General features: G+C 44.1%; 1 pseudogene; it reads left to right on the plus strand.

Annotated features, from left to right (window-relative positions):
- Positions 1-18,731, plus strand: part of LOC122941903 — a 34,908-nt pseudogene that overhangs the window by 14,328 nt on the left and 1,849 nt on the right.

Genomic DNA, 18,731 nt, shown 5'->3' on the forward strand with positions numbered 1-18,731 from the left:
GCAAATGGAAGTGGTAAGTTTGAATTTCAGGATAAATCAATTTGCTGACACGAAGCACAAGGAAATTCGGCTTCTAGGCAAATTGAATTTATACAGAAATTTGGATCGAATTCCACTTCTTGGATTCGATTCGCTCTACTCGTCCTCCCAGAGTTAGAATGTGGGTGGTAGCAGCGGTATTAAAGTGGACCTTTCAACACTCCTGACATGCCTGTTTTAATATCTTCATGTATTCCCCATGTGATCACAGTTCTGGAGCATCTACTCTTATGGCTTCATGATGTGTCATTTCTTTATTATTTCTACTATGTTATGGATGAATTGCTAGCCATCTGCATTACGGGTACAGAGAGGTAACCAGTTGGGGGGGAGGGTGTACCTGCACATAGTGATGGCCAGTTCGCGAACATATGCGAGCTGCCATCTTTTTTCACAAGTCCGGCGAGGCGCAGGTAAGCCCTTACCTGTGCCTGTGCGCGAGCCGGTCTGAAACAAATGCGGTCAGTGGGAGCAGGCAGTTCCGAGAACATTCCGATAAAGGCCCCGGCGGTTGTTCTCGGAACCGCCTGCTCCCACTGATCACATTTGTTTCAGACAGGCACAGGTAAGGGCTTACCTGCACCTCACCGGACTTATGAAAAAAGATGGCAGCTCGCATATGTTCGCAGGCGAACAATGCGAACTGGCCATCACTGCATGCACAGACTCATTCTGTCCAATCAGTGCTGCCATTTTCAGACTGTGCAGGTACACCCCAAACTGGTGGGGTGTACTTAAGGACACAGGGTGTACCTGTACGTCCTGTGTCGTTTGATCACTGCTGCATGGCTGGCAGTGATCAGAACAGGGTGCCTGTTGAAATCATTCACTAGGCACCCTGTGACAATGCCTAGGGGGGGTCCTGTGACCCCCCCCCGCATTGCCGATTGCTACAAACCACAGGTCAATTCAGACTTGCAGTTTGTAGCGCTTATGCAAGTTTCTCATTCCTGCGGTCCGTGACCACAGGGATTAGAAACCTCAAAGTGGCTGTATTTCGAAGTTAAGCCCCCCTGCAGCCCTCTGTGTTTTTGTGCCTGCAGGCGCAGCGTGGGGAAGGATTGCGGGAGGCGGGCGGCAGTGTGGGGCAGGTGCGGCCGTTTTAACCCCTTGCATGCCACGGTCCGTAGGGACTGCTGTATGGAAGGGGAGGGAGCTCCCTCTCCCATCGGGGGGCTGCTGTGCCTTTGCAGCCCCCAGACAGGATGGAGTCACAGAGGGAGGGGGACAGGATGGAGTCACAGAGGGAGGGAGCCCCCCCCCTTCTCCGTCTGCTCAGTTGTGACAGACGGGAAGGTTCCCATGGCAACAAGACGCCTTCTCAGGCATCCTGCTGTCCATGGTGCTAAACAGATCTGTGCAAAAGGCAGAGATCTGTTCAGACAAAGTGTAAGTGAAGTGCAGTACACTATATAGTGTACTGTATTATACAGACATCAGACCCACTGGATCTTCAAGAACCAAGTGGGTCTGGGTTAAAAAAATGTAAAAAAACTGAAAAAAAAAATAAAACATTTATCCCCTTAATAAATCAAAAAGTACACATTAGGTATTGCCGTGTCCGTAAGACCCTGCTCTATAAAAATATCACATGATCTAGCCCCTCAGGTGAACAATGTAAAAATAAAATGGTGTAAAAAAAAGCCATAATTTTGTCACCTTACATCACAAAAAGTGTAATAGCAAGCGATCAAAAAAGTATATGCCCCCCCAAAATAATACCATTAAAATAGTCATCTCATCCTGAAAAAAATGAGACCCTAACTAAGACAATCGCCTAAAAAATAACTATGGCTCTCAGAATATGGAGACACTAAAATGATTTTTTTTGTTTCAAAAATGATATTATTGTGTAAAACTTAAATAAACTTAAAAAGTAAACATATTAGGTATCCCTGCATCCGTAACAACCTGCTCTATAAAAATAGCACGTGATCTAATCTGTCAGATGAATGTTGTAAATAATTAAAAAAAAACTGTGCCAAAACATGTATTTTTTTGGCAAATTTTCCATTTTAATCCATTTTTTCCTGTAACAAAGCAAGGGTTAACAGCCAAACAAAACTCAATACTTATTGCCCTGATTCTTTAGTTTACAGCAGGGATGCTCAACCTGCGGCCCTCCAACTGTTGCAAAACTACAACTCCCACCATGCCCTGCTGTTGGCTGATAGCTGTAGGCTGTTCAGGCATGCTGGGAGTTGTAGTTTTGCAACAGCTGGAGGGCCGCAGGTTGAGCATGCCTGGTTTACAGAAACACCCCATATGTGGTCGTAAACCTCTGTACAGGCACACGGCAAGGTGCAGAAGGAAATGAATGCCATATGGATTTTGGAAGGCAGTTTTTGCTGGACTTGTTTTTTGACACCATGTCCCATTTGAAGCCCCCCCTGATGCACCCCTAGAGTAGAAACTCCAAAAAGTTAACCCTTTAAGTGTTCCACAAGAGTCAATGGCAAATGGAGATGAAATTTCAGAATTTCTATTTTTTGTTACTTTGCTTCACAAAAAGTGTAATTTAGAGCAACTAAAAATCATATGTACCCTAAAATAGTACCAAAAAAACTGCCATCTTATCCCGTAGTTTCCAAAATGGGGTCACGTTTTGGGAGTTTCTACTCTACGAGTGCATCAGGGGCAGTGGCGTACACACAATCCATGGGGCCCCGGTGCGAAATTGATCCATGGGCCCCCCCCCCCCAACCTGCCGCCGCACCCACCCCCACTACCGCCCCTACCATTCACCCAACATGCCTCCAGTCCCAATAGTACCACTTTGTGCGATAAAGTCTGATTTTGAATGCCAATCTTGCTGTCCTGCCAAGCTCTACCTCTGAGCGAATTGCCAGGGGTAAGAGTTGGGAGGTATGTACATTATATGTCATAAGCATGCAGAATGAACAAAAAAAATGATGCATACTGTACTTACTCCACCAAAAACTAACTTTATTTAGGGGCATTAACAGTTTGGTGTTCTTCCAAAAACTATCCTCATCCTTCTTGAAAAGAGACATACCTATAAAATAAGAAAAGGCAGACACATTAATACAGGAAATTTAATTCTGTTGTGATAAACTAGTCTATGAAGCTAATTTTCATTCACCAATTTAAGAGACATTTTTATTTACCATCCTTTTGCCTTTGCCTCTATTGTGACAATTATTGTACAATTGGACCAAGAAAAAAAAAATAACTCAACTTACTCAAATTCTCCGCTGGTTCCAAACCGTATTTTATTTGCTACAGCAAGCTGGATGAAGTCTGAACCTGCAGAAATAAGAAACAGCAATAACTTACCACTTTATACTATTTCCACTGTAGTTCAGACACATAATAGAAGTAACTTACTCAAATCTTCCATAACGAAGAATCTTATTCATGAAACAGGATTGCAAGACAAACAATGGTAACTTCCAACATGGTAAATTCAAACGTGATGCCTTCCAGCTCCGTAACATTAAAATCTTCTTTAACAGAACTTTTCAACAAACATCCACAACACAACGAGAAGATCGATCTGCAGAAAGTATCCAAAGAACAACCATGTATTAGCACCTTTTAGTAACAATAAAGAATAAACTGTTAAATAACTTGGTTAGTACAACAATTTAAAACCATGCAACAAAGGTCCAAAACGAGGCCCGAACTCAAGGCAGAACTGAAGGCCGAACTCAAGGCAGAACTGAAAACTTACGAATCTCTTTAAAATGGACGCTGCCGTGCTTTCATTTCAGCAAAGTTGTCCACAATGGCTTCAATGTTAAGTCTTCTAGCTCTCTGATTTTCAATACTTAACAGAGCTAGGCCAGAAAGTCTCTGTTGGGACATGGTGCTTCTCAAGTAATTTTGTATAAACTTTAATTTTGAAAAGGACCTTTCTGCACGTGCAACTGTAACTGGAATGGTGAGGAACAGCAGCAACGCTATGCACACATCTTGTAGATTGGATGACAAGGCACAATTTTCAACAATTAGAAGGTGAGAAAGGTCCTTTACAGTGGAGCATCTACGAATCTCTTCCTGAAATGTTGATCGGAAGCTCAGAAGCTGTTCTGGGAAAGCTGGTGACACGTCCTCTGGGTAGCATTCCTGTAGCTGTGAAGCAGCTTTGAACAAATCATCATCGGTTTCAGAGGCAAGTACTGTAGGCTGTAGTATATTAAATCGCTGCATGACATTTCTCATTCCAGCAAATCGGTTGGACAGCTGGTTGGTCACAATGTCTAAACACCTATAAAACACACCGGTTTTAAAGTATTGTTCTGGATCCTGCAACCTTTCATCTATTGAAAGTTCATCAAAGTAACGCTTCACTTTTCTTGCTCTCTTGTTTTCAAACTGCGGCTGGATGTCCCACTTTTCTGCCAGTTCTACCGCTGTTTGTTTTGCTCCATCAAAATGATCCCTATATTTTGAAAGGACTTGAGCTGCCTTTTGTATAAGATGTGCTGCACTGGATAAATCTATATTTTTTGACTGCAACAATTTAGAAACCACATTTATGGTGTCAAAAATCTTGCTTTGCAGGACAACGAGACAAACAAATTGAAAAGATCCTAATTTTTTTCTAAGGCGAGCAGCATCATCCCTTTCTTTTGGCTTGGATGACATCAAGTTTATTTTTGTTAAAGCTTGCATAATGTCCACAAAACGAAAGCGTAGAGCAAGCAGTGAATCATGGCGAGATGACCATCGAGTGGGGCAAAGTTTTTTCAATGTAATTGAGGACTCTGAAGAACATGATGAAAGAATGTTCCATCTGCGTATGCTTTCCCCCAAAAAACATACAATTCCTGGACCACTTACAAAAAAACTAGAAATTTCTGGTATGTTCCCAACAGCATCCTGAAGTACCAGGTTGAGATTGTGAGCTGCACAATGTACATACAAGGCATTTTTTTCTCTCTGTGCAATTCGAGCCTGAACACCAGAATACACCCTACTCATTGTCGCTGCCCCATCATACCCCTGGCCACGACATTTTGTTATATTGAGGCCGTTGCTCTCTATGCACGAGACAATGTCATGTTCAAGGCCTGCAGCACTCTGGTCCTCAACGGCATGAAACCCTAGAAAAACCTCTTTGATCTCCACACTAGTTGCTCTCTGGCTTTCATCTCTTTCCACAGAAACCTATCTTATTATTTGACTCATTTGGTCCACTTTTGATATATCCTGTGTAGTATCCATTATAATAGAAAAAAATGGTGCCTGTTTTATTTCAGACACAATGATGTTCCGGACCTTATTTGAAAGTATGTCTATAATTTCATTTTGGATTCTAGGACTCAAGTATCTTACTGATTTTTGGGGTAACTGGAGGAGTTGCTTTAGAACAGGGTCATACTCCGCTGAGCAGCTCTAGAATGGAGAGAAAATTCCCATTGTTTACCTCGCCAAGTTTTTCTCTATGACCACGGAAGGAAAGATTAGCCATTGACATTGTCAACGTTACATTGACAATCCTATGTAATACTTGTCTCCAATAGTTTTTTTCCTGTCTAATTTGCTTTTCATTTTCCTCATCTATTGTTTTATTCTACCTCCACTGTTCATACACTACACAGGCTTCTATATGAGTTTTGGAAGACTCATGAGCCTGAATTCTTGCAGAAAGCCTTTGCCATTTCTGGATTCCTTTTGCCCATGCAGGTTCAAATCCTGTCTTTTTACGGTCCCCAAACAGCCAGCATGGTTCACAGTAGGCTACATTCAGTTTAGGTGAGTAGCATAGCCACATCACAGGGATCTTAAGGCCTGTTTTTGTAACTCGTACATAATAGCTTTCAGAAAAGCACCTTCTCTCATCATCTCGTGGAAAAGGTCCTGGAGGTCGGCACGGGCCATGAGCTATTATAAATCTTTTGATATTGGAATCCATTATTGTAATAGGGTAATGTCCTCTATTAGTAACATGTTTCTCTCCCACAACAATACTTTCTATAGAAACCTCTGTAGATTTAAACAATTCAAAATCATCACCTGATTTGGTGCTTTCTGTTGACTGCACTATTTCTTTAGTTGGTAGACTTGTGCTACTACCTTCATCGGGATTCTCGTCACCTGCTACATCTAAAGAACTGGAGTAAGTGCACTCGCTGATTTCCACCTCTCGGACATCAATAGCACTTTCCACAGACATTTCACTTTCAGTGTTACTCTGTACAGGAGGAACACTAGCAGGTGTAGGAGTGGAAAAGTAGCTGCTTATTTTTGGAAGTTCTCAAACTGTCTTCCCTTTTCTGTTTACGTTTCTGAGCACCACTCTTATGTTGATAGGATGCCATACTTTGAAGAATTTGTTTTCTGTAAATAAAGTTAAAAAAAAAACCTTAACCTAATTATTCTTATAATTCCACCATAAACTGCAACCCTGAATATGCGTCCCCAACTCCTCCATGTGTCTCTCCAATATGGAGCATGCTGGTATAACCTGTGCATCTCCTGTATATAAGTATATATGTACAGCTGGTATAACCTGGACATCTCCTGTTATGTATATAATTATATATATGTACAGCTGGTATAACTTATACATCTTCCTGTATATAGTGATATGGACCATGCTGGTATAACCTGGTATCTCCTTATATGATTATATATGTACAGCGGGTATAAGTTATACATGTTAATATACCAGAAGATGTATACCTTATACCAGGTCAGCTCACATATAATAATATACAGAACATACCAAGGCCAGATAAGAACTATAACCTGAGCTGGCTCCGGCTGAAAGCTGCTGAATCGACCTGCTGAAAGTCAGTGGCAACTGGCAAGGCTGAATGCTGGAGGCTAGATGGGCTCAGTGTGGGCTCTGGCTGGCTGAATGAGTGCTGCTCCTGGGCCAGGTTTCAGGCTGGCAGAAATGTCTGGCAGAGAGAGAGAGAATGAGGTGGGGTGAGTGACTGTAGTATAGAGTCAGGCAAGGGGGCAGTGGCAGACGAGCAGTGACTATGCCTAAGCCGGACCCGCCGTCCCATCATCTTTAACAACAAAAAAGGGGGACTTATTATGGCCGTCCGTCCTGGCCTTGCATCGGACCAGGAGTCTAAAAACCAGACTGTCAGGCCTAAAACCGGTCGTCTGGCCACCCTAAAAGCAGCAGTGGCAGAGAGACTGAATACAGCAGCAGCCATTACAGTCAGATTAGAGACAGAGCTGCAGAGTAGCTGTAATCTGACTAAAATGGCTGCTGCTGGCCTCAGTGAGTCTCTCTGCAAAGAGACCTCATATCAGCTACCTCAATCCCCATCAGACCTCAGATCAGCCCAAAGACCCCCACTCAGCCACCAGATCAATCATCAGCCCAAAGACCCCCCCTATCAACCACCAGATCAATCAGCCGAATTGCCTTGCTTTGATGATATTGCCAGATTGGGGCCTGGGCTGATCTGATCATCTGAGGGGTCTTTGAAAGCAAAGACCCCTTAGATGATCAGATCAGCCCAGGCCCCAATCTGGCAATCCTATCAATAAATTCAGGACGCCCCCCAGGGCCCCAGTGCTGCGGGTCATTGTTCTCAGCATGCCAGGGCCCCCTACTCGAGTAGTCAGTGTGCCCTGTTGCAGGCTTTTCCTGCCAGAGTGCCAGTGACTGAAACCCCCCCCCCCGGTCATCTGCCAGGGGCCGGGAGGGGGGGGGGCCTGGGGCCCTCACTACTATTCCAACTACAAGTTCAACTACTACTAGTCTCCAATCATCAGCCGAATTGCCTTGCTTTGATGGGATTGCCAGATTGGGGCCTGGGCTGATCTGATCATCTGAGGGGGTCTTTGCTTTCAAGACCCCCTCAGATGATCAGATCAGCCCAGGCCCAATCTGGCAATCACATCAATAAATTCAGGCTGCCCCCCAGGGCCCCACTGCTGCAGGTCATTGTTCTCAGCAGCAGGCCAGCTGCTTTACAGAGTCTGACTACTTGAGTAGGGGGCCCTGGCCTGCTGCTGGGAACAATGACCTGCAGCAGTGGGGCCCTGGAGGGGTAGCCTGAATTTATTGATGGGATTGCCAGATTGGGGCCTGGGCTGATCTGATCATCTGAGGGGGTCTTTGAAAGCAAAGACCGTCTTTGAAAGCAAAGACCCCCTCAGATGATCAGATCAGCCCAGGCCCCAATCTGGCAATCTCATCAAAGCAAGGCAGATGGCCCCTGGCAGATGGGAGGGGGGGGGGAGGGTTTACAGTCACAGTCACTGGTTTCTGGCAGGAAAAGCCCGCAACAGGGCACACTGAGGCCCCCAGGCATCCCCCCTGGCAGGTGACCGGGGAGGGGGGTAGGGTTTACAGTCAGACTCGGTGTGCCCTGTTGCAGGCTTTTCCTGCCAGAGACGAGTGCCAGTGACTGTAAACCCTCCCCCCTGCCCCGGTCATCTGCCAGGGGGGATGCCTGGGGGCCTCAGTGTGCCCTGTTGTGTGCTTTTCCTGCCAGAGACTAGTGGCAGTGACTGTAGTCTGTAAACCCTCCCCCGTCATCTGCCAGGGGGGATGCCTGGGGGCCTCAGTGTGCCCTGTTGCGGGCTTTTCCTGCCAGAGACGAGGTAGACTGTAGTCTGTAAACCCTCCCCCCCCCGGTCATCTGCCAGGGGGGATGCCTGGGGGGCCTCAGTGTGCCCTGTTGCTGTGGGCTTTTCCTGCCAGAGATTGCCAGTGACTGTCTGTAAACAGTCCGCTACCCCCCCCCCCCCCCCCCGTCATCTGCCTGGGGGGCTGGGGGCCTCAGTGTGTCCTGTTGCAGGCTTTTCCTGCCAGAGACGACGAGTTCCAGCCTGGGACTGGTACTTACTTACCGTCGAGTTACCGGTTGGCAGGGCAGGGGAACTTCAGTTCTTCTGTTCTTCTGGTCGGTCGGCGCCTCGGCGGTCCTCTTCTCATCCTCTCTGTCCCATCTGAGTTCAGGCGCGCGCCGTGCGCGCATGTTCCCGCAAGACCTGCACAGGAGTTCACATAGGTCTCGCGGGAGTTCACGGGCCCGGCGCCGGCGCTGACCGCAAGGAGGAGGGCGGGGGCAACTTAACTGGGAATCGGATGCCAGACGCAGCTGGGGTGCCGGGCCCGGTCGCAACTGCGACCCCTGCGACCCCTATATGTACGCCACTGATCAGGGGGCTTCAAATGGGACATGGTGTAAATAAACCAGTCCAGCGAAATCTGCCTTCCAAAAACCACACGGCGCTCCTTTCCCTCTACCCCTGACGTGTTTCTGTAAACCGCAGAGTCAGGGCAATAAATATAGAGTTTCGTTTGGCTGTTAACCCTTGCTTTGTTAGTGGGAAAAAATTTATTAAAATGGAAAATTTGGCAAAAAATAGAAATTCTGAAATTTCATCTCCATTTGCCATCAACTCTTGGGGAACACCTAAAGGGTTAATGATGTTTGTAAAATCAGTTTTGAATACCTTGAGGGGTGTAGTTTCTAGAATGGGGTCACTTTTGGGTGATTTCTATTATGTAAGCCTCACAAAGTGACTTCAGACCTGAACTGGTCCCTAAAAAGTGGGTTTTTGAAAATTTCTGAAAATTTTCAAGATTTGCATCTAAACTTTTATGCCTTGTAACGTCCACAAAAAATAAAATGGCATTCCCAAAATGATCCAGACATGAAGTAAACATATGGGGAATGTAAACTAATAACTATTTTTGGAGGTATTACTATGTATCATGGAAGTAGAGAAATTGAAACTTGGAAATTTGCAATTTTTTCCCAAATTTTGGCATATTTGGTATTTTTTTATAAATAAAAATGATTTTTTTTTAACTTTATTTTACCAGTGTTATGAAGTACAATATGTGATGAAAACACTATCTCAGAATGACCTAGGTAAAAGCATTTTAAAGTTATCACCACATAAAGTGAAACTGGTCAGGTTTGCAAAAAATGGCCTGGTCCTTAAGGTGAAATAAGGCTGTGTCCTTAAGGGGTTAACTACTAGGACACCGTAGGAAGCCTTACAGGCTGTTTATAGCTATAGGGGTTTAGACGTTGCAGGTTTGTGTAGTGATCAGCGGCAGTGTACTCCAACCCATTCAGACATATAATGGGGAGAGTGGGGGCCCTATCCAAAATTTCCCCTGGGGCCTGTAGAACTCTAGTTACACCACTGTGTATTTATACTATAGACAGTGATAATCAGGATGATCTAGTGATGATAATCTGTTCTCCCCTGTCCTTTTGCAGTAAACAATGATAAGCAGTGTGTTCTAGTGGTAATATAATAGATAATCAGTTATCGCCTTTCCTGTCATACTATATACAGTGATAAGCAGGGTGTTCTAGTGGTAATAGATAATCAGTTCTCACCTCTCCTGTGTTCTCCCCTGTCCCTTATACTAGGTACAGTATCTTCATGCCTGCAGTCATCCCAAAACTTCTAGATAGAACAGGAAGACAGCATTAAAGGGTTTGTTCAGGAATAAGTAACTTTTTACATGTGCCCGCAGCCTCTACTATGGAAAGAGTCATACGTACCTGCCACCCTTAGCTCTGGTTATGTGTGCCAGCTCCTGTGTGTCCATCTTCCAGTAAATGGTGTTTGCTCCCTCGCCGGCACAGGCATGGTCACCTGCTTTACTGCTGCCAATGAGTGGCTTTAGTGGTGATGTGTTTCTTGTGGACATGTTACCTCTGAATCCAGTCATTGGCTGCAGCAGAGCAGATGATTATGCCCATTCCAAGGAGGTAAACAAGCTATGGACCGAAATAACTTTGACTTACCGGCTTCACAGCCCTGGGACGGCCAGCAAGGGCAACAGGTGCACAAACAATGTAATGTTATATACACACAATGTAATGTTAGGGATGGAATATAAGGGCTGCTCTCCCTGCATTGTAAACTGGTTGGAATAATGGAGCAATCAGATTGGATTTATACAGGAGACCTGCAGATATTTGGGTCAGATAAGTCCTGCTGTCCGGTCATTTTTGGTCGTCTTTTCAGGTCATATAAAGCCTTCCACACGACTTCTCCAACCGTCTGATGACTTCTACAATATTTCTTTCACAGCTTGTGAATCCGGGTGAAGATCTGAACAATATTAATCCTACAGAGACATATGTGAGGGGCGATGAGCAGAGTACAGAGGACATTCCTACAGATAACCGCCCAGGTGAGTAGTAGCCACCAAGTAAAGTAGAGAAGACTCAGATTCTACTCCTTCACTGGATGATACAATTTTATGTTACATTTTTAGGATCTGTCTTCTGTCCGTTTTTTCCGTGTTATATTCACTGATTCAGCTAAAATTCAAATTAAATATGGATGGAAATGTGACAGCGTTATAGGTGATATACAGTATGTATATGATATATATATATATAGTCCATCCTCAGGAGAGGTCATTAATATCAGATCTGAGGCAGATTCAACTCCAGGCATCCTTGTTGGTCAGATGTATGTAGAGGACTCTGCATGGTCTTAGACCTCTTCCTGGCCATGCAATATGATGCTTATCGGTCATATGGCCTAGGCACAGATTAGTCCTATTCGAGTGAATGGGTCTGAGCTGCAATGCCAAGCACAGCTACTGTTCAACAGACGGCGCTGTGCTTGGTAAGCTGTGAGGAGGCTTTGTAATAACTGGAGCTCCGGTGAGCACTGAGGCTTTCCTCAGACAGCTGATTGGTGGGGGTGCAGGGACCGGACCTCTGCTGATCTCCTATTGAAGACCTATGCTGAGGAAAATATTGGCGAACCCCTTTAATGATTTGCAAATGATAAAAACAGAAACAAAATATGCAAAACATCTCGCTTTATTCAGTATTGAGTATGAGAGCCACGTGCATAAATACATTCACTTACACGCCTTGGCATCCTACCAGTGAGGATACTAATGATTGTCTGAGGAATGTTTTGCCATGCTGAATGTTCTGCCATGCTGCCCATACTGCATTGGGCAGACTAGATGGGCCAAATGGTTCTTATCTGTTGACACATTCTATGTTTCTATGTATGTTTCTATGCTGAATGCATTTTGGCAAGCAAATCATCAAGATCTGCTGCTGGTACCTACAGTATCTCACAAAAGTGAGTCCACCCCTCACATTTTTGTAAATATTTTTTTATCTTTTCAAGGGACAACACTGAAGATCTAACACTTTGAAACAATGTAGTCAGTGTACAGCTTGTATAATGGTGTAAATTTGGCGTGCCCTCAAAATAACTCAACACACAGCCATGAATGTCTAAACTGCTGGCAAACAAAAGTGATTACACCCCTAAGTGAAAATGGCAAAATTGTTCCAAAAGTGTCAATATTTTGTGTGGCCACCATGATTTTCCAGTACTGCCTTAATTCTCTTGGGCATGGAGTTCACTAGAGCTTCTCAGGTTGCCACTTGAATCCTCTTCCACTCCTCCAACATATGTCTATTTTGAAAAGACAACCTCTGGATATGACAATGAGCATGTGCACTCAACTTCTTTGGTCGACCATGACGAGGCCTGTTCTGAGTGGAACTCGTCTTCTTAAACCAGTGTATGGTCTTGGCCAACGTGCTGCAGCTCAGTTTCAGGGTGTTGGAAATCTTTTTATGGCCTAGGCCATCTTTAAGTAGACCAATAATTCTACTTCATGAGGCCATGCTGATATAGCATTATTTGCTTATTTTCATTGAGATAGTCCAAGATAGCAGCTCTTAGAAAACCTACAAACCATTTACCCACGACAGATGTTAAACTTATCGGCCTATAGTTTCCAGGCTCTGTTTTTGGACCCTTTTTGAATATTGGCACCACATTTGCTATGCGCCAATCCCGTGGAACAATCCCTGTCAGTATAGAGTCCTTAAATATCAGAAATAAGGGTCTGTCTAAGACATTACTTAATTCTCTTAGCATACGGAGGTGTATGCCATCTGTTCCTGGGGATTTGTCTATCTTAATCTTTTTAAGACGCCGCTGTACTTCTTCCTGGGTCAGACAGGACACTTTTAATGAGGAATTTACGTTTACATTCTGCATTTCATCTGACATCTTTTTTTTTCAGCGAATACAGTGGAGAAAAAAAATATTTAATCGCATAGCTTTATCCTCATAGATCTCTACAACTTCCCCCTCATTACTCTGTAAAGGGCCGACACCTTAGATTTATACTTTTTATCATTTATATAATTGAAGAACATTTTAGGGTTAGTTTTGCTCTCTTTGGCAATCAATCTCTTGGTCTCTAGTTTGGCTGCTTTTATTTGTCTTTTACATATTCTATTTTTTTTCCTATAGTTTTTCATGGCTTCTTCCTTCTGTTTTTAGTGATTTTTTTAAATCCTTTCTTTTTGTCATTTATTGCTTTTTTTTTTTTTTTAAGTTCTATTTATCCACAGTTTTTTTCTTTTCTTGTTCCTTAACCTTTTATCCCCATAGGGTATGTACCTCTAACAATTCAAATTTTAGAATGCTTTTAAAAATATCCAATTTTGTGGCTGTATTTTTATTTTTGAGGACTTTGTCCTAGTTAGTTAGGCTTATGGCTAAATGTAGCTTTTTTTGAAGTTTGTTATTTTTGTTCCTCTCTGAAGAAATGCTCTTTTGAACGACAATTTGAAGGTTATTACTTTATGGTCACTATTTCCCAGGTGCCCCCCAACCTGCACATCTGTTGTTCTGTCAGGTCAATTGGTTAATACTAAGTCCAGTATGGCCGTCCCTCTAGTCGGGTCCTGAACCAGTTGGGAAAGGTAATTGTCTTTGGTTATTTCCAAGAACCTGTTTCCTTTATGTACAGGTTTCAGTTTCCCAGTCTATATCTGGGTAGTTGAAGTCCCCCATAATAACGACCTCATTATGATCTGCTGCCTGGTCTCTCGTTTAGTAGTAGATTTTCTGTGGACTCTGGTATATTAGGTGGTTTATAATAAACTCCTATTAGTATTTTATTATAGTTTTTTTCCTCCATGTATTTCTACCCACAGTGACTTCACATGTCCATGTCCCTCACTTATATTGTCTCAGACTGTGGGCTTTAGACAGGACTTTACATAAAGGTAGATCCCTTCCCCTCTCCGTTTTTTGCGATCGTTTCTAAACAGACTGTAACCCCATACATTAATTGCCCAGTCATGGCTATCATCCAGCCATGTCTCAGTTATTCCCACTGTCATAGCTATCATCCAACCATGTATCAATTATTCCCACTATATCATAGTCCTCCTCACACATCACTAATTCCAGTTCCCCAGTTTTATTAGTCAGGCTTCTGGCATTAGTATACATACAATTAAGAGGTTTATGTATTTTTTTTACCCTACGTCTTTCCTTCTGAACTGTTCTAGTCCCTTATTCCATTCCTCCCCTGGTCCCATTAGCTTGCCCCTGGTCTCTATCTGCACTATCTTCCCCTCCTATAATGTAATCACTCTCCCCTCCCCAGTCCCTAGTTTAAACACTCCTCCAACCTTCTAGCCATCGTCTCCTCCAACACAGCTGCCCCTTCCTCATTGAGGTGCAGCCCATCCCTACAATAGAGCCTGTAGCCAACAGAGAAGTCGGCCCAGTTCTCCAGGAACACAAACGCCTTCCTTCCTACACCAGTTCTTGAGCCACTTGTTAACCTCCCTGATCTCCCACTGCATTTCTTGTGTGGCTCGTGGTACAGGCAGTATTTTGGAAAACACTACCTTTGAGGTCCTTACCCCTAAGCTTTTGACCTGAATCCATAAAATCATTTTTAAGGATGCTCCACCTACCTCTAACTTTGTCATTGGTTCTGATATGGATCATGACTGCTGGATATTCTCCAGACCTTTCCAGTAATCTGTCAACCCGATCCACGATGTGACGAAATTAAGCGCCAGGAAGACAACACACCGTTCGACGATCCCGGTCTTTGTTACAGATTGCCCGATATGTACCCCTAATAATTGTCTGGCCTGCCCTGCTCTCCTGGTCCTCTGCTAACTTGAGCCGACATTACCCTGACTGGCAGAGGAAGTGTCCGCCTGCAGCAGTGCTCTCCCTGAACTGACATCCCCCTCATTTGCCAACTTTGCAAACTTGTTGGGGTGTGTCAGATCAGGGCTAGCTTGCCTGGCACTCTTCCCTCTACCCTGCTTTCTAACTGTTTTCCAGCTAGCTACCTCACTTTCCTCAGCCTCCTCGCTACCACCCTCCCCCACATCTATCCCATAGAGTGCTTGCTCAGTGAGCAGCAAACTTTTTTCCAAATTGTCAACACATCTCAGTGTTGAAACTCGCCCTGTTAGATACTTGATTTGCGATTCCAAACGGGCAATTTGCCCACATTTTGAACAAATATATGCACCCTCAAACAGCTGTTCCAGGCTGCATACATTAGACCAGATGTGCACTGGACTGAGCTGTCAATAATGGAACACATATTAAATGGGGATTACGCAAGAAAAGAGAAAAAATACAATATAGTGCAGTGATAAGATTCTATCTTACTGTAGTCCCCTCCAGAAGTCCCTGAATCTGAAGTCACATAATCTAAAGTCACACACTTAGTACAAACATACACTGGAAATAAAATGCGTGAACACTCACAAACTCGCGTTGTTTGTCTGCTTAAGTGCAGCTTTCAAACAAGACTGCTTTTTTTTTTCTGGATTCGAAGGACTGAACTGCCCTGAAGACTGGCTATTTAACGTCTCCTTATTATATAGCCACATGTCACGGCGTGGTGTGAGAGGGGAACTCCACACCAAACACAAGAGGGAGGGAGAAGGTATCGGGCCTGAAAACTGTGCCTTTGTCTACAGTGTGCAACGTTATCAAGAAGTTTGTAACCCATGGCACTGTAGCTAATTTCCCTGGGCATTGACGGAAGAAAAAATTTATGAAAGGTGTCAACGCAGGATAGTCCGGATGGTGGATAAGCAGTCCCATACAAGTTCCAAAGGTATTCAAGCTGTCCTGCAGGCTCAGGGAGCATCAGTGACAGCGCGCTCTATCCATTGACATTTAAATGAAATGAAACGCTATGGCATGAGACACCGGAGGACCCCACTGTTGACACGGAGACATATAAAAGCAAGACTACATTAAGACAGAGATGTATTAAGCAGTTGTCTATGCAATAATCACTCCAATCGAGAATCTGTCTCGCTTGCCAATCGATGGTAGGATTATGGTTACTTAACCATGGCAAGCCCAAAACCATTGGAGCAGGCAGACCCTCCAACACAAAATACAAAATGAATTCCTGATGAAAATCACCCACTCTCAAACTAATGTCCTGCACAATCTGTGACAATCATTTCTGAGTAAGTGGAGCAGAGTCCATTGCAAACACCGAAATATTTTTCTCTAATGCACTTGCTGTCAATCCATGCATACGGACGAACTGACCATCAACTATGTTAACCCCTGCCCCACTGTCAATACAGGCCTCAGTTCTCACAGTTTTGGAGTCTAGCAGAAACTCAGCAGACAGGAGAAATCAGGTACTACCGGTAAATGATGAAAGTAAGTTCTCTGACTCCGCAACCACACCATTAAGAGTAAGATGGGCATTAAAAGTTTTTGTTTTTTTTAGTTTTCACCATGATGCTGAACATTAGGACATACATTAACAAAATGTCCCCTTTTTCCACAGAAAAAGATGACTCCCTTCTTATGACTAAAATTCTTGTCAGCAGGTCCAGAAGTAGCTCTCCCTAACTGTATGGGTTCGTCACCAGACATAAACTCGAGTGTCTTTCCATCCACAATGTCAGAGGAAGCTGCCACCTCATATGATAGTACATCCTGAGAGTGAGGAACCTTAGATCTCTCTCAGATGTTTATCAATACTTACAGCAAATGACGTAGCCGCCTCCAATGACTCAAGATTTTCGTGCAAGGCCAATGCGTCTTTCAGCCTCTCGGATAATCCCTGACAGAATTGACTACGGAGAGCTGGATCATTCCACTCCGTATCCATAGCCCCTCTCCTAAATTCATAGCAATAGATCTCCTCAGACCAATTTCCCTGCCGTAAGCCACGCAACTTGGTCTCGGCCAGGCAAATCCAATCCGGGTCGTCGTAGATCAGACCCAGAGCTCTGAAAAACTCATTTACTGACCGGAGGGACTGCGATCCGGGCGGCAAAAAAAAAGCCCAAGCATCTCCTTTAAGCAACGACCTGATTATACCCACTCTTTGACTATCATCACCAGAAGAGTGAGGACGTAGCTTAAAATATAATTTGCACGACTCTCTAAACAGAATGAAATTGTCACTGCCCCCTGAAAATCTGTCTGGGAGAGCAACATTAGTTTCAAGGCAGGCCTGGTTCCCACTGCCAGAATCGGCCTCCTGTGGTCTCTGGATCTGTGAGTTGGTTTTGCGGAGGTCAGCTACCTCCAAAGACAATCCCTGTAGTTGTCCGAACAGTGCAGAGATCTAATCCATCGCCGCAAAGACAAACAAAATGGCGGTTTTGGCGGTTGACAATGTCACGGCGTGGTGTTAAAGGGGAACTCCACACCAAACACGAGGGAGGGAGAAGGTATCAGGCCGGAAAAATAGGGAAAGGGAAAAGGTCACCACCTAATGAAATCCTAACCTAGGCCCTGACTGCTATCAGAATGAACAGACCTCAATATTAAGAATGTTCATTCGCAGGAGCCTAGAAGCCTGACTCTCCCTGTAAGTCCCTGGAGATAGTGTCAGGACCACAGACGACCTGTTCCTTCCCAGCTGAAGGAACAAGAGTCTACCTCAGGCCTAATACCAAAAGACAGGGAATAAAAATCTATAAAGCCAAGTGAGTAGACTTTACAAATTACTCCCAATAAGTCCCCTAGGGGACAAAGGGGTAAAACTTAACATTTAATAATGTATCTAAAAACGGAAATAGGGATAGGTATCCGGACGGGGGCGCTCCTTGCGAGGCAAGTACCTCGTATAGGCAGGTAGGGTGATTTAGTCCCTGCCCCTTAACCAGGGTGTACTAGGGATTTCTTGCTCCCGTCTCCTGTCTTTGCTGAGGTTTATACGTTGGCATCTTTTCCATATGGTAACACATCAATACAGTCTATCGTATGGAAGGTTGCATCTACCCAAGTGACTACACCATCCACGTCTACAGCATCTGATGGGTGAGAATGTTCCTTTTGTTTGCTTCCTACCTTTGTTACCATTTAGTGTTTGTGTGTCCAGGCCCATTAGGGCTGTCTATTTCAAAAGACAGGGAAATAACAACAAAATACAAAAAAGGAAAAAGACACTTAACTCTGTAGTAAATGGAAAACCAGGAACCTGCCGAGATCCAGACACCAACACTTTCCACAACCAAAATGGAGTGATGTGTGAAGCCAGACTAAATAAGGGAGTAGTAATGACCACTAAGCTATACCTGAGACAAGAGGTGTGGTCATTACCATCAACAACACTGACACATGAATATCAAAAGAGGCTGTCAAACCACATCACGTGCAGCCAGTCTCTCAGATCTTATAACACCTGTCACAGGTGAGACTGTGACACCACACCTTAATTGCTGACCTGTGCAACATCCTGGAGAAGCAATAGAAAGAAAGAAAAAAAAAATGTAATCCCAGTATACTCTCAGCTGCTATGCAATAAACCTTGCAGCAAAAGCAAGCCACTCAACAATGTACACAAATAATTTAGCTGTGAAAGATACTCCTTCTCGTAATATAAAGTCACACACTTAATAAAAACACACACTTGAAATCAAACACGCGAACGCTCACAAACTTGCATTGTTTGCCTGCTTGTATAAGTGCAGCTC

This window comes from Bufo gargarizans, chromosome 6 (assembly GCF_014858855.1).
Source record: "Bufo gargarizans isolate SCDJY-AF-19 chromosome 6, ASM1485885v1, whole genome shotgun sequence".
NCBI classification, from domain to species: Eukaryota; Metazoa; Chordata; class Amphibia; order Anura; family Bufonidae; genus Bufo; species Bufo gargarizans.